The following is a 12,932-nucleotide window of genomic DNA, read 5'->3' as shown; positions in this document are numbered from 1 at the left end:
TGATTAAATTATCTTTGGTTACGTGGCTCATATAGCAAGGACCGCCACAGTATGATCAAATACAGCTAACCCTTTAGCTAAATAGTTGTGGTAACTACAATACATGGGCAAAAGTATGTGGACACCTACTCGTCGAACATCTCATTCCAAAATCATGGTCAATATTATGGAATTGGTCCCCCCTTTGTTGCTATAACAGCCTCCACTCTTCTGGGAAGGCTTGCACCTAGATGTTGGAACATTGCTGCAGGGACTTGCTTCCATTCATTCACTACAGTCCCGGGTTCGAATCCAGGCCGTATCAAATCCGGCCGTGATTGGGAGTCCAATAGGGCAGCGCACAATTGGCCCAGCGTTGTCCAGGTTTGGCAAGGATAGGCTGTCATTGTAAATAAGAATTTGTTTTTATCTGACTTGTCTAGTTAAATAAAGTTTTTTTTAAAATGCCTTCGTGAGGTCGCCCACTGATGTTGGGCAATTAGGCCTGGCTCACAGTCAGCATTCCAATTCATCCCAAAGGTGTTCGATGGGGTTGAGGTCAGGGCTCTGTGCAGGCCAGCCAAATTCTTCCACACCAATCTCAACAAACCATTTCTGTATGGACCTTGCTTGGTGCACAGGGGCATTGTCATGCTAAAACAGGAAAGGGCCTTCCCCAAACTGTTGCCACAAAGTTGGAAGCACAGCATTGTCTAAAATGTCATTGTATGCTATAGCGTTAAGATATCCCTTCACTGGAACTAAAGGGCCTAGCCCGAACCATGAAAAACAGCCCCAGACCATTATTCCTCCACCACCAAACAGTTGGCACTATGCATTGGGGCAGGTAGCGATCTCCTGGCATCTACCAAACCCAGATCCGTCTGTCGGATTGCCAGATGGTGAAGCGTGATTCATCACTCCAGAGAATGGATTTTCACTGCTACGGATTCCAATGGAGACAAGCTTTACATCACTTCAGCCAATGCTTGACATTGCACATTGTGATTTTAGGCTTGTGTGCGGCTGCTCGGGCCATGGAAATCCATTTCATGAAGCTCCCAATGAACAGTTCTTGTGCTGACGTTGCTTCCAGAGGCAGCTTAGAACTCGGTAGTGAGTGTTGCAACTGAGGACAGACGATTTTCACTTGGTGGTCCTGTTCTGTGTGCTTGTGTGGCCTGCCATTTTGCGGGTGAGCCGTTGTGGCTCCTAATTATTGTCACTTCAAAATAACAGCACTTACAGTTGACGGGGCAGCTCTAGCAGGGCAGAAATTTGACGAACTGACCAGTTGGAAAGGTGGCATCCGATGACGGTGCCACTTTGAAAGTCACTGAGCTCTTCAGTAAGGTCATTTTTGCATATACAGAAAATATTCACTGTATTGGCAAGACATTCTATATAACAAAAAGTATTCAGATCTGACAATGAGAAAGATCTGAGAAAGAGTAAAAATGTTGCAAAATAACTCACTCTTCAGTCTCCATTGACTTGCAATGGATTTGATTATAATGCATATACTCTATGGGAGTGTGTGAGAGAGAGTGTGTGGATTTCTTTAGATATTGTCTATATATAAATTGGTCTGCATACCAACAAATATTAAAGATCTGATCATTTGAACATGTATTCAAATGTGTAAATGCATCCAAAGACTAAATATAGTACCATACAGAAAGGGATGTATTTCACAAACAACATTGAGTTGATCATATAGGTAACAATACTATACATTTTAAACAGTTTAATTCTGGAAAAAAAAGAAGAAACCTGCACACCGCTCTTGATAGTATCACTGCTCTTTAATAAGCTTTATTTCAAAATAGATATGGTACCAGTCAAAGGTTTGTACACACATACTCATTCACGGGTTTTTCTTTATTTGAACTATTTTCTACATTTTAGAATAATAGTGAAGATATTAGACCAGTGGAAATCTGTCCTTTGGTCTGATGAGTCCAAATTTGAGATTTTTGGTCTTTGCGAGACACAGAGTAGGTGAACGGATAATCTCTGCATGTGTAGTTCCCACCGTGAAGCATGAAGGAGGAGGTGTAATGGCGTGGGGGTGCTTTGCTGGTGACACTGTTGGTAATTTATTTAGAATTCAAGGCACACTTAACCAGCATGGCTACCACAGCATTCTGCAGAGATACGCCATACCATCTCGTTTGCGCTTAGTGGGACTATCATTTGTTTTTCAACAGGACAATGACCCAACACAGTTCCAGGCTTTGTAAGGCTTATTTGACCAAGAAGGAGAGTGATGGAGTGCTGCATCAGATGAACTAGCCTCCACAATCACCCGACCTCAACTCAATTGACATGTTTTGGGATGAGTTGGACCGCAGAGTGAAGGAAATTCAGCCAACAAGTGCTCAGCATATGTGAAGCATTCCAGGTGAAGCTGGTTGAGAGAATGCCAAGAGTGTGTCATCAAGGCAAAGGGTGGCTATATTTTGATTTGTTTAACACTTTTTGGGTTACTAGATATGATTCCATATGTGTTATATCATAGTTTTGATGTCTTCACTATTATTCTACAATGTAGAAAATAGTAAAAAATTAAGAAAATCCCTTGAATGAATAGGTCTGTCCAAACTTTTGACTGGTACTGGATGGTGAAGTAATTTTAATGATTCTTTCAAATGTTCTCAAAATCCCAACTTTGATTGACACTGTAAGTATGATAGATCATTGCAATCTTAATATTTCAATTTGGCCTGTTTAGACACTTGAACGATGTTGACACCAAATTTTATGCATTTACACAAAACAGAATTTGTGCTGTGGCGCATTTTGATATTGTACTATACATACAGTGGGGCAAAAAAGTATTTAGTCAGCCACCAATTGTGCAAGTTCTCTTACTTAAAAAGATGAGAGAGGCCTGTAATTTTCATCATAGGTACACTTCAACTATGACAGACAAAATGAGAAAAAAAATCCAGGAAATCACATTGTAGGATTTTTTATGAATTTATTTGCAAATTATGGTGGAAAATAAGTATTTGGTCAATAACAAAAGTTTATCTCAATACTTTATTATATACCCTTTGTTGGCAATGACAGAGGTCAAACGTTTTCTGTAAGTCTTCACAAGGTTTTCACACACTGTTGCTAGTATTTTGGCCCATTCGTCCATGCAGATCTCCTCTAGAGCAGTGATTTTTTGGGGCTGTTGCTGGGCAACACGGACTTTCAACTCCCTCCAAAGATTTTCTATGGGGTTGAGATCTGGAGACGGGCTAGGCCACTCCAGGACCTTGAAATGCTTCTTACGAAGCCACTCCTTCGTTGCCCGGGCGGTGTGTTTGGGATCATTGTCATGCTGAAAGACCCAGCCACGTTTCATCTTCAATGCCCTTGCTGATGGAAGGAGGTTTTCACTCAAAATCTCACGATACATGGCCCCATTCATTCTTTCCTTTACACGGATCAGTCGTCCTGGTCCCTTTGCAGAAAAACAGCCCCAAAGCATGATGTTTCCACCCCCATGCTTCACAGTAGGTATGGTGTTCTTTGGATGCAACTCAGCATTCTTTGTCCTCCAAACACGACGAGTTGAGTTTTTACCAAAAAGTTATATTTTGGTTTCATCTGACCATATGACATTCTCCCAATCTTCTTCTGGATCATCCAAATGCTCTCTAGCAAACTTCAGACGGGCCTGGACATGTACTGGCTTAAGCAGGGGGACACGTCTGGCACTGCAGGATTTGAGTCCCTGGCGGCGTAGTGTGTTACTGATGGTAGGCTTTGTTACTTTGGTCCCAGCTCTCTGCAGGTCATTCACTAGTCCCCCCCCCCCCCCCCCGTGTGGTTCTGGGATTTTTGCTCACCGTTCTTGTGATCATTTTGACCCCACGGGGTGAGATCTTGCGTGGAGCCCCAGATCGAGGGAGATTATCAGTGGTCTTGTATGTCTTCCATTTCCTAATAATTGCTCCCACAGTTGATTTCTTCAAACCAAGCTGCTTACCTATTGCAGATTCAGTCTTCCCAGCCTGGTGCAGGTCTACAATTTTGTTTGTGGTGTCCTTTGAGAGCTCTTTGGTCTTGGCCATAGTGGAGTTTGGAGTGTGACTGTTTGAGGTTGTGGACAGGCGTCTTTTATACTGATAACAAGTTAAAACAGGTGCCATTAATACAGGTAACGAGTGGAGGACAGAGGAGCCTCTTAAAGAAGAAGTTACAGGTCTGTGAGAGCCAGAAATCTTGCTTGTTTGTAGGTGACAAAATACTTATTTTCCACCACAATTTGCAAATAAATTCGGACAGAATAACAGACAGAACACAGAACACAGTGATCCATTTGAACATTCTAGAGCAGTCAAATGTGTAATGTCATAATGGGCCATGTTTTCAAGTGAGGAAGTCCTTGAATTCAAGTTGTTATTTGTCACTCATATATCACTTTTTGTGATCAGCTGTCACCTCATATTTCAATATTCCAAGCTCCTTCCACAATTTGATTTGAACATAAACATTGAAAAAGCTGAAGTTATGAGCAATTCATCAGCCCATCTCTGACTGTCATTGAGTGATTCTTTCCCTTGGGTCATAAATGTAGTAGTAGCAATAGTAGTAGTAGCTGTAGTAGGTTTTATTGGTTTCTCGCAGTTATAGACTGAATTGTACACCAATTTACAGTTATGACATAAATCACATATAATTATCAAATAGTAAAATCCTAAACCAACAAAACACTTAATATAATGTTAAAATATGCAATATATAGAAAACAACATTATTACAACGACAAGGTTTGGGTGGCAGCTTTAGAGTCCTTGGGGAGGCATTTCTAAGGCTTCTGGGCTATATGGAGCGAGCATTGATCAGTTTAGTGTGGAATGGGATGGGAGAGTTCTGATAACAGCCTGTGCGTGTCATGGGACTGTTACGTTTTTGGCTGTTGCAGGATGCCCATCCTGCTCTCCAAGGACACGATTACGAGGGTTTCCTGGTAGCAGGTGTATAACCTGTCCAGAATTATTCTGCAGGCTCTCTTCTGGACACGTTCCAGCTGAGCAGTCAGGGTTTGAGGCCAGGCAGGGACAGCACACTCCAGAACTGGTCTTATGTAGCCCACGTAGATGAACAGTAGGCCTGCTGTAGCTACAGAGAAACGTGTAATGTGCTTGAGGAGGAACAGCTTCCTGCTCTTAAAATATATTTATATATATTTAAGTAAGACTAGGACTCCATCTAGTGGAAATGTGTGACATACTGTAGATTTAATTCACCACAATAGTTTCAAATACAACAGCCATATAGCTCTTTCAACAATTGCATTGATATTTATTTTGTATATAATGTTCATATCTGATTCCTTACACATATTTTTTATTAATTCTAACAGTCAAACTTCATGTGATGAAATTAATAATTAATTAATTAATTTCCCATTCTGTGATAATGTAAACATTGACTATATCTCACTGTTTATAAGTCCAAAGTATTTGAGGTTGGTTAAAGGGTCTTCAAAGCACAGACACCCTGATCTTTTCCTATTGAGATAACATGGACTTTTTCCCCTAGATTTTCTCAAGCACATACCATATATGGTTTCAAATGGACCTAACAGTACATACAACATCCAGCAGGGGGAAGCATTACCCTGTGAAGTAAATTGTTGATTCAACTTTGGAAAATGAAGCCTTAAATAGTATACTAACTTGTAAGCATTGAGCCTTTGCTTGAGGACCACTTTTAGCAGCCTCAAATTTGCAGGAAACGATTTAAGTGAGTTTGACTAGCTTGTTCTAGCAGGAAGTAGATTGTCATTTTTGCACCAAATGCATGTACAGCTAGATCATTCTAATCCAAAGGGAATGCATTTTAAAGTAAGACTGTGTGCAATAAGGTGAAGACACATGGATATTCCTCTCACCAACAAACAGCATGTCATGTTCATCCCAAAGAACCAGCTGCTCTCCATATTGCCTTTCTTGCTTTCCGTTTTATGTTCTTTGCAAAGCAGGGTCAAAGGGAATGCAGATTGATGTTCTCAAATGATTGAATGAGAGGCCACATATTTTCCCATCACTGTTATGACTAATGTACAGTAACCCTGTCACATAGTTTTAGTTTTGCATTATTTATCTTGTACATGTTCACTGACCTCCAAAAAGGAATTGAATTGGAGAGACTCCCCTTGCATGGGATGTCCATTCCCTACCTGCCTTTCATTTCATTGTGGTGGTGGTACGCCGGCAGGTCATGTACTGTAGTCTATGGCCAAACACCTGTGTTTGTGCTTTGCCAATGTGTTGTGAGTGGGGTCACCACATGTTGAACATAACATCCTCCTGTGTTTTTTATCATGGGAAAGTTATCACTGTTCTGTGAGGTGGTTATAGAGTGAGATTAATTTAGAAGTTATGAGACGGTTATAGGGATAGGAGAAGAGAGAGGGAGGACTGAGGACACACAGAGAGGGAGAGAGAGACCGAGAGAGATGATCTGGCAATCTCTTTATTATCAATCACTAGCTCCTATTAGGATGTTGCATGTGGTTCCAGGACATTACCCATTTCCTCCCCTGTATATCAGAGCCTGCACCCCCCCCATCCTAATTCACTCCAGATGAGCACAAGGGGACATTTGATTTAGTGTGCAAAGACACATGTATACAGCTGTGTCTGCCTGTCTCAAACAGCTGGTGCTGGGCCCGAAATACAACAGCAGGCAAGCCCCAATCACACATTTGTTTATGTAATTAAAACAGAGAAAATCTGAGCCAAAGAAAGATCTTTTCTCTTTCTGTTCTCATCAGCTGAGGACTGATCTGGTATTTCATTGGGATATAGTTCTTGGCTTTGTTTGCCACTCATGTAGTGAGTGCTGAAAAGTACAGTTCATGGTCTAATGATGTGCAGGTGATATAAGCCATGTGCTGCCGTCAGAAGACATTCCAATAGCATGTCAACAGTGTAGTCTTGAGCACTGACCCCTTCGTTCCACTGGCGATGTACTTTTGGCACTGACAAGCTCAAACAACGTGTTGTATACGTGGAGCGAGTGTATTATGTACAGTGCTTTGCTGATGATTTGCATTTATTTCATCCATTTTAGAGTAAGGCAAAATGTGGGGGTCTGGATTCTTTCCGAAGGCAGTGTATGTTTTTGATACAGTCTATTGCAAAGATGCAGCCTTCTTGCAGACCTTTGATGCAGCCATCTCTCTTCCAAGAGCAGAGCATTAATTATTTTGTTAGAAAATGTATTATACACCAAAGCAAATACTTCCTGACTCCTTGAGTCATCGAGTTCTGAGCTCAACACAACATAGATTGGCTATACAGTAGAGGCAACTGACAAGCAGCCTTCATGTCTTAGTTACACCAGGTTTTTTCCACCTCTACCAGGTTTTTCCCCAGATCTACCAGGTTTTCCCCAGCTCTTCCAGGTTTTCTCCAGCTCTACCAGGTTTTTTCCAGCTCTACCAGGTTTCCCCCAGCTCTACCAGGTTTTTTCCAGCTCTACCAGGTTTTCCCCAGCTCTACCAGGTTTTCCCCAGCTCTACCAGGTTTTCCCCAGCTCTACCAGGTTTTCCCCAGCTCTACCAGGTTTTTTCCAGCTCTACCAGGTTTTCCCCAGCTCTACCAGGTTTTCCCCAGCTCTACCAGGTTTTCCTCAGATCTACCAGGTTTTCCCCAGCTCTTCCAGGTTTTCTCCAGCTCTACCAGGTTTTTTCCAGCTCTACCAGGTTTTCCCCAGCTCTACCAGGTTTTTTCCAGCTCTACCAGGTTTTCCCCAGCCCTACCAGGTTTTCCCCAGCTCTACCAGGTTTTCCCCAGCTCTACCAGGTTTTTTCCAGCTCTACCAGGTTTTCCCCAGCTCTACCAGGTTTTCCCCAGCTCTACCAGGTTTTCCCCAGCTCTACCAGGTTTTTTCCTGCTCTACCAGGTTTTTTCCAGCTCTACCAGGTTTTCCCCAGCTCTACCAGGTTTTTTACATTTCTACCAGGTTTTTAAACATTTCTAGCAGGTTTTTTCCAGCTCTACCAGTTTTCTTTGCAGCTCTACCATGTTTTCTCCAGCTCTACCAGGTTTTCCCCAGCTCTACCAGTTTTTTTCCAGCTCTACCAGGTTTTTTCCAGCTCTACCAGTTTTTTTCCAGCTCTACCAGGTTTTTTCCAGCTCTACCAGGTTTTTTCCAGCTCTACCAGGTTTTCCCCAGCTCTACCAGGTTTTCCCCAGCTCTACCAGTTTTTTTTCCAGGGCCACACAGTTGTACCTTTGTAACTCACTCCTCTCCTGAGTGTCAAGGATTTGATCCAGGAGATTTACCGTTTAGTGCCCCCTCTGCCACCTCTCGACTGGTCGGGTCTGGGCACTCTGTCCCAGAACAACGGGGTGCCCTTAGTCTGTATTTGTCTGGGAATGTTGATTTGAAAACCATAAGGTGTAGTAGGGTTCGTGTCTATTTTGTTTCACTCACTGTACCAGATCTCTTTGTCCCGTTGTGGGTTATGGCTGTCTGGCTGCAGAGAGAAAGCTTGTGCTGCTGTTTTATGCTTCTATACAATGAACCCTGCATGGCTGGACTGTCTAGTGTCTGCAACATAAATGGTTGTAATTTCCCCTACACAGACTATTATGAGAGAGATAGAGCTAATTTACTTTTCAGAACAGAGGATGGCTCCAGAGTGCTCAGACAGTTGAACAAGCAACTAATTTGAGATAGATGGCCAATCTGCCTTTGAAGTGCTGCTTCAGAGTTATACAGCTCAGAATCTTCCCTGGTACTTACAGAACATGAAAAGGATACTACAGTCCTTTTTTTGTGACACCACTGACTGTCCTCAAGTCACCCAAGCATTACATTTGTGTTGGTATGTGCAGTGTTGTTAAGTAGCCTAATGAATGAAAGAAGGAAAAGATGATGATACTTGTGATGTTGTTTCAAATCAAATCCACATTTTATTGGTCATATACACATGTTTCGCAGATGTTATTGCGGGTGTAGCGAAATGCTTGCTTTCTCTAGTGCGTTTTGTTCATTTTACCCAGAGAGGAAAATATATCTTGACATTGGTAAGAAATGAAATCGTATTCTCCTCTGAACAACCAACTCCAAATAGTTACAGTTTACAGGAGGACATTCAAGCTTGACATTAGAGGCAGTGCAAAGATGCAGAGAGACCCAGTCTCAGCTACGCAGTCTACTGCCACATTTTGGAGACGGAGCAAAGATTATGGGAGGATAGCACTGCATACAACATGGCCGTCTGAGCCAGATCAAAGCAGAGACAATGAAAGCCAGAGTGAGTGCTCCAGCCCCAGTAAGCTCCTTTTTAAATGTCTGCCTCCAATACCCCACCCACACTGACTGTTACATTACTCTCTTCAACTGTTTCCATACCCAAATGATCAACTTCTCGGAGAGAGGCTCACATACTCTTGGAGGCCCCTTTTGCATGAAGACTGGACATTGCACAGTAAGTGGCTCAGACATAAATCCTTCAAAAGGAATGCAAACACCCCGGTAAATGCTCCGCTGAACGGCAATGTCGTGAAGCCTATGTAATGCTAATATAGATATGACATGACACAGGTCCTAACCATTTATGATGGGATATATATGATGACAAATGGCTTGTCGTTACTCATGCAGGGGGTTGAGATAGAAACTAAGCAAGATGTTGTCTCACAGGGCGGCTCTGACAGGAAGTTCAGCTGGAGGAGTGTTACCCTGCCTGAGAACTCCACGTGGAATCTCAACAGAACTTCAATAGCCTATCGGGAGCTGTCAAATGACTCTCCTCCTGTTGTCCATTGAGTCATCCATAATTCTATTCTTGAGTTCCATATTGTCTCTGTTATTAGGTGAAGGGGTGTCAATGTCATTTTGCTGAAGGGGCCATCTGAATCCAAGTGAAGGCAAATCTCTTAGACACCTGTGTAGATACATGCTCATAGTGTAGCAATTGATTTCCCTAAACAGCATTAACTTTACATGATCTGTTATGTGAATCATTTCCCTCCAATCATTTTCTTTCCTACTAATCTGAGTCTAGTGTTGGGATGTCTTGTGTGGGGGAGATTGGATCAGATTGTGGGCCTGAGGCCATTATGACTAACAGGCCACATGTTCGACACCCCTGTCTCAAGCCTTTGATTTCACCTCATTGACCATAGTGAGAAGGGCAGGTACAGTGGTGTAACTAGTCTCTAGGTGTGGTCACCACTTCCTCCTCCTTCCTGAGAGGAGCAGATAAAAACAGACACAGACACAGCGCTGCCTTCACTGCCTGGACTTCTGGACGGTCATACTGCGGCAGAACAAACCTGTGTGATAATGATTGAGATCAACCCCCCTGTGACCCGACAACGCTTGTCACTTCCTACAGACAGCAGCTCTCCGAGCACTTATGATGTCTGTGGAGATAGTGAGGATGAACCTCCTCAGGGGACGAATCCTCACTTTGATGATGCTACATTTCATCAAGCCTTTTGAAGCTTTTCTCCCCCTTTCTCTTTCGCAGTGGGCTAGTGCTTGGTTTGTATGAGTCATAGCAGTTACATTATGTCCTCAGTAGTCCCTTTGGACAATTATACACATGAATATAGAACAGCAACTCGTTATGAAAAATCTGTATTGTCCTCTCTATCTATGCTGTTGGATTAGAAGATGTTTGGTTTGCTGCTGGTTTTAGAATAGTGCAAGAATGTGTGAAGCTGGTATGGATACGGTGGTATTCATAAACGCCACATACAGTAAACGCTTCACAAAGTACAAGTCATACTTATACTACTGTACTAAGGCAAGTGGAAATGGCAGATAGGATACGCTGTCCTTGAGCAACGTAGGCTTACCTTTCTTTAACCACTGTTGATGTTAATTGGTTGGAATACTTCTGATGACTTTTTAGAACTGTTTCATATGCACACAAAGGTACAGGGTTTTCTATTGAAAAAAACCCCCCACCACACTTGAGTTAATAGATTCATTCAGTTCTGTCTTTCTCTCTTTCTCTTTCTCTTTTTTTCTCTCTCTCTCTCTCTCTCTCTCTCTCTCTCTCTCTCTCTCTCTCTCTCTCTCTCTCTCTCTCTCTCTCTGAGTTATTGCTTCCTTCTTTCTGTCAATGTCATTTGTCCAATCATGGTAACCTAATGTCACCTGTAGTTAGCTATTTCATACACGGAAAAACAAGTTATCCTTAGCTCTTAAGGTTCATTGGAGAACTTTTGCCCAATAAAAAAACCTTTGAGTTAAGTTAAGAGTTCTTGACGTAGCATCTACGGTTCTTTTAGAATTCTTAATGGTTCTTGAAATGTATGGAATCCTGCAGACGTGTCTCTTTCATAGCAAATGGCAAAATGGCCAGTGTTAACTCGTGTTTAATTTCAGTGTAACATTTCTAGTGGTGATTCAGGAGTTAAATGGGCACTAATTGTTGTATAAAAAACGTGTTGATGTTAATATCCAGAGTTGAACCAAAACCAAGCCCATCATTATCATATTTTCAAGTATGCTCTATTGCAGGTAGAATTTTAAAAAATTGTTATTTTCAATGTTTTTGCTTAAAACATGAATTGATTAATTCATCTTATGCTGCTCAAATATAAATAAAAATTGTATTAACTATTCCAATCTGTTATTTGAAATTATTGCACCTATTAATGAAATGGTTGTTCCAGTTTAGCTGTTTTAGTCTCCTACACTATACGGTGCCTTCAGAAAGGATTCAGACCCCTTGACTTTTTCCACAATTTGTTAGTTTACAGCCTTATTCTAAATTGTATTAAATCGTTTTTTCCCTCATGAATCTACACACAGTACCCTAAAATGACAAAGCAAAAACAGGTTTATAGAAATGTTTGCTAATCTAAAAATACAAAACAAAAATGTCCCATTAACATAAGTATTCAGACCTTTTACACAGCACATTGTCGAAGCAGCTTTGGCAGCAATTACAGCATTGAATCTTCTTGGGTATGACGCTACAAGCTTGGCACACATGTATTTGGAGTTTCTCCCATTCTTCTCTGCAGATCCTCTCAAGCTCTGTCAGGTTGGATGGTGAGCGTTGCTACACAACTATTTTCAGGTCTCTCCAGAGATGTTTAATTGGGTTCAAGTCCGGGCTCTGACGGGGTCACTCAAGGACATTCAGAGACTTGTCCCGAAGCCACTCTTGCATTGTCTTGGCTGTGTGCTTAAGGTTGTTGTCCTGTTGGAAGGTGAACCGTCGCCCCAGTCTGAGGTCCTGAGTGCTCTGGAGCAGGTTTTCATGAAGGTTCTCTCTACTCTGCTCCGTTCATTTTTCCCTCAATCCTGACTAGTGTCCCAGTCCCTGCCGCTGAAAAACATCCTCACAGCATGATGCTGCCACCACCATGCTTTACCGTAGAAAATGTTTCCAGGTTTCCTCCAGATGTGACGCTTGGCATTCAGGCCAAAGAGTTGAATCTTGGTTTCATCAGACCAGAGAATCTTGTTTCTCACGGTCTGAGAGTTTTTAGTTGCCTTTTGGCAAACTCCAAGCGGGCTGTTATGTGCCTTTTACTGAGGAGTGGCTTCTGTCCGGCCACTCTACCATAAAGGCCTGATTGGTGGAGTGCTGCAGAGATGGTTTTCCTTCTGGAAGATCTTTCCATCTCCACAGAACTCTAGGGCCATGCAATGTCCATAGACAAGCATTGGCAGTAAAGTCATACTGAAGATTGCATTGACTTTCAGTGTTGCACCTTCATAGGATGCCACCTTTTCAACAAGTCAGTTTGTCAAATTTCAGCCCTGCATGAGTTGTCCAGGTAAAATGCAAGTGCTGTTATTGTGAAGCATCTAGGCGCAACAACGTTTCAGCCGCGAAGTGCTGAAGCACGTAAGTGCATAAAAATTGTCTGTCCTCGGTTGCAACACTCACTACCAAACTGCCTCTGGAAGCAACTCAGCACAAGAACTGTTCGTCAGAATCTTCAAGAATATGGGTTTCAATG

This window comes from Oncorhynchus nerka, linkage group LG20 (genome assembly GCF_034236695.1).
Source record: "Oncorhynchus nerka isolate Pitt River linkage group LG20, Oner_Uvic_2.0, whole genome shotgun sequence".
NCBI classification, from domain to species: Eukaryota; Metazoa; Chordata; class Actinopteri; order Salmoniformes; family Salmonidae; genus Oncorhynchus; species Oncorhynchus nerka.
This window is presented reverse-complemented; position numbering follows the sequence as displayed.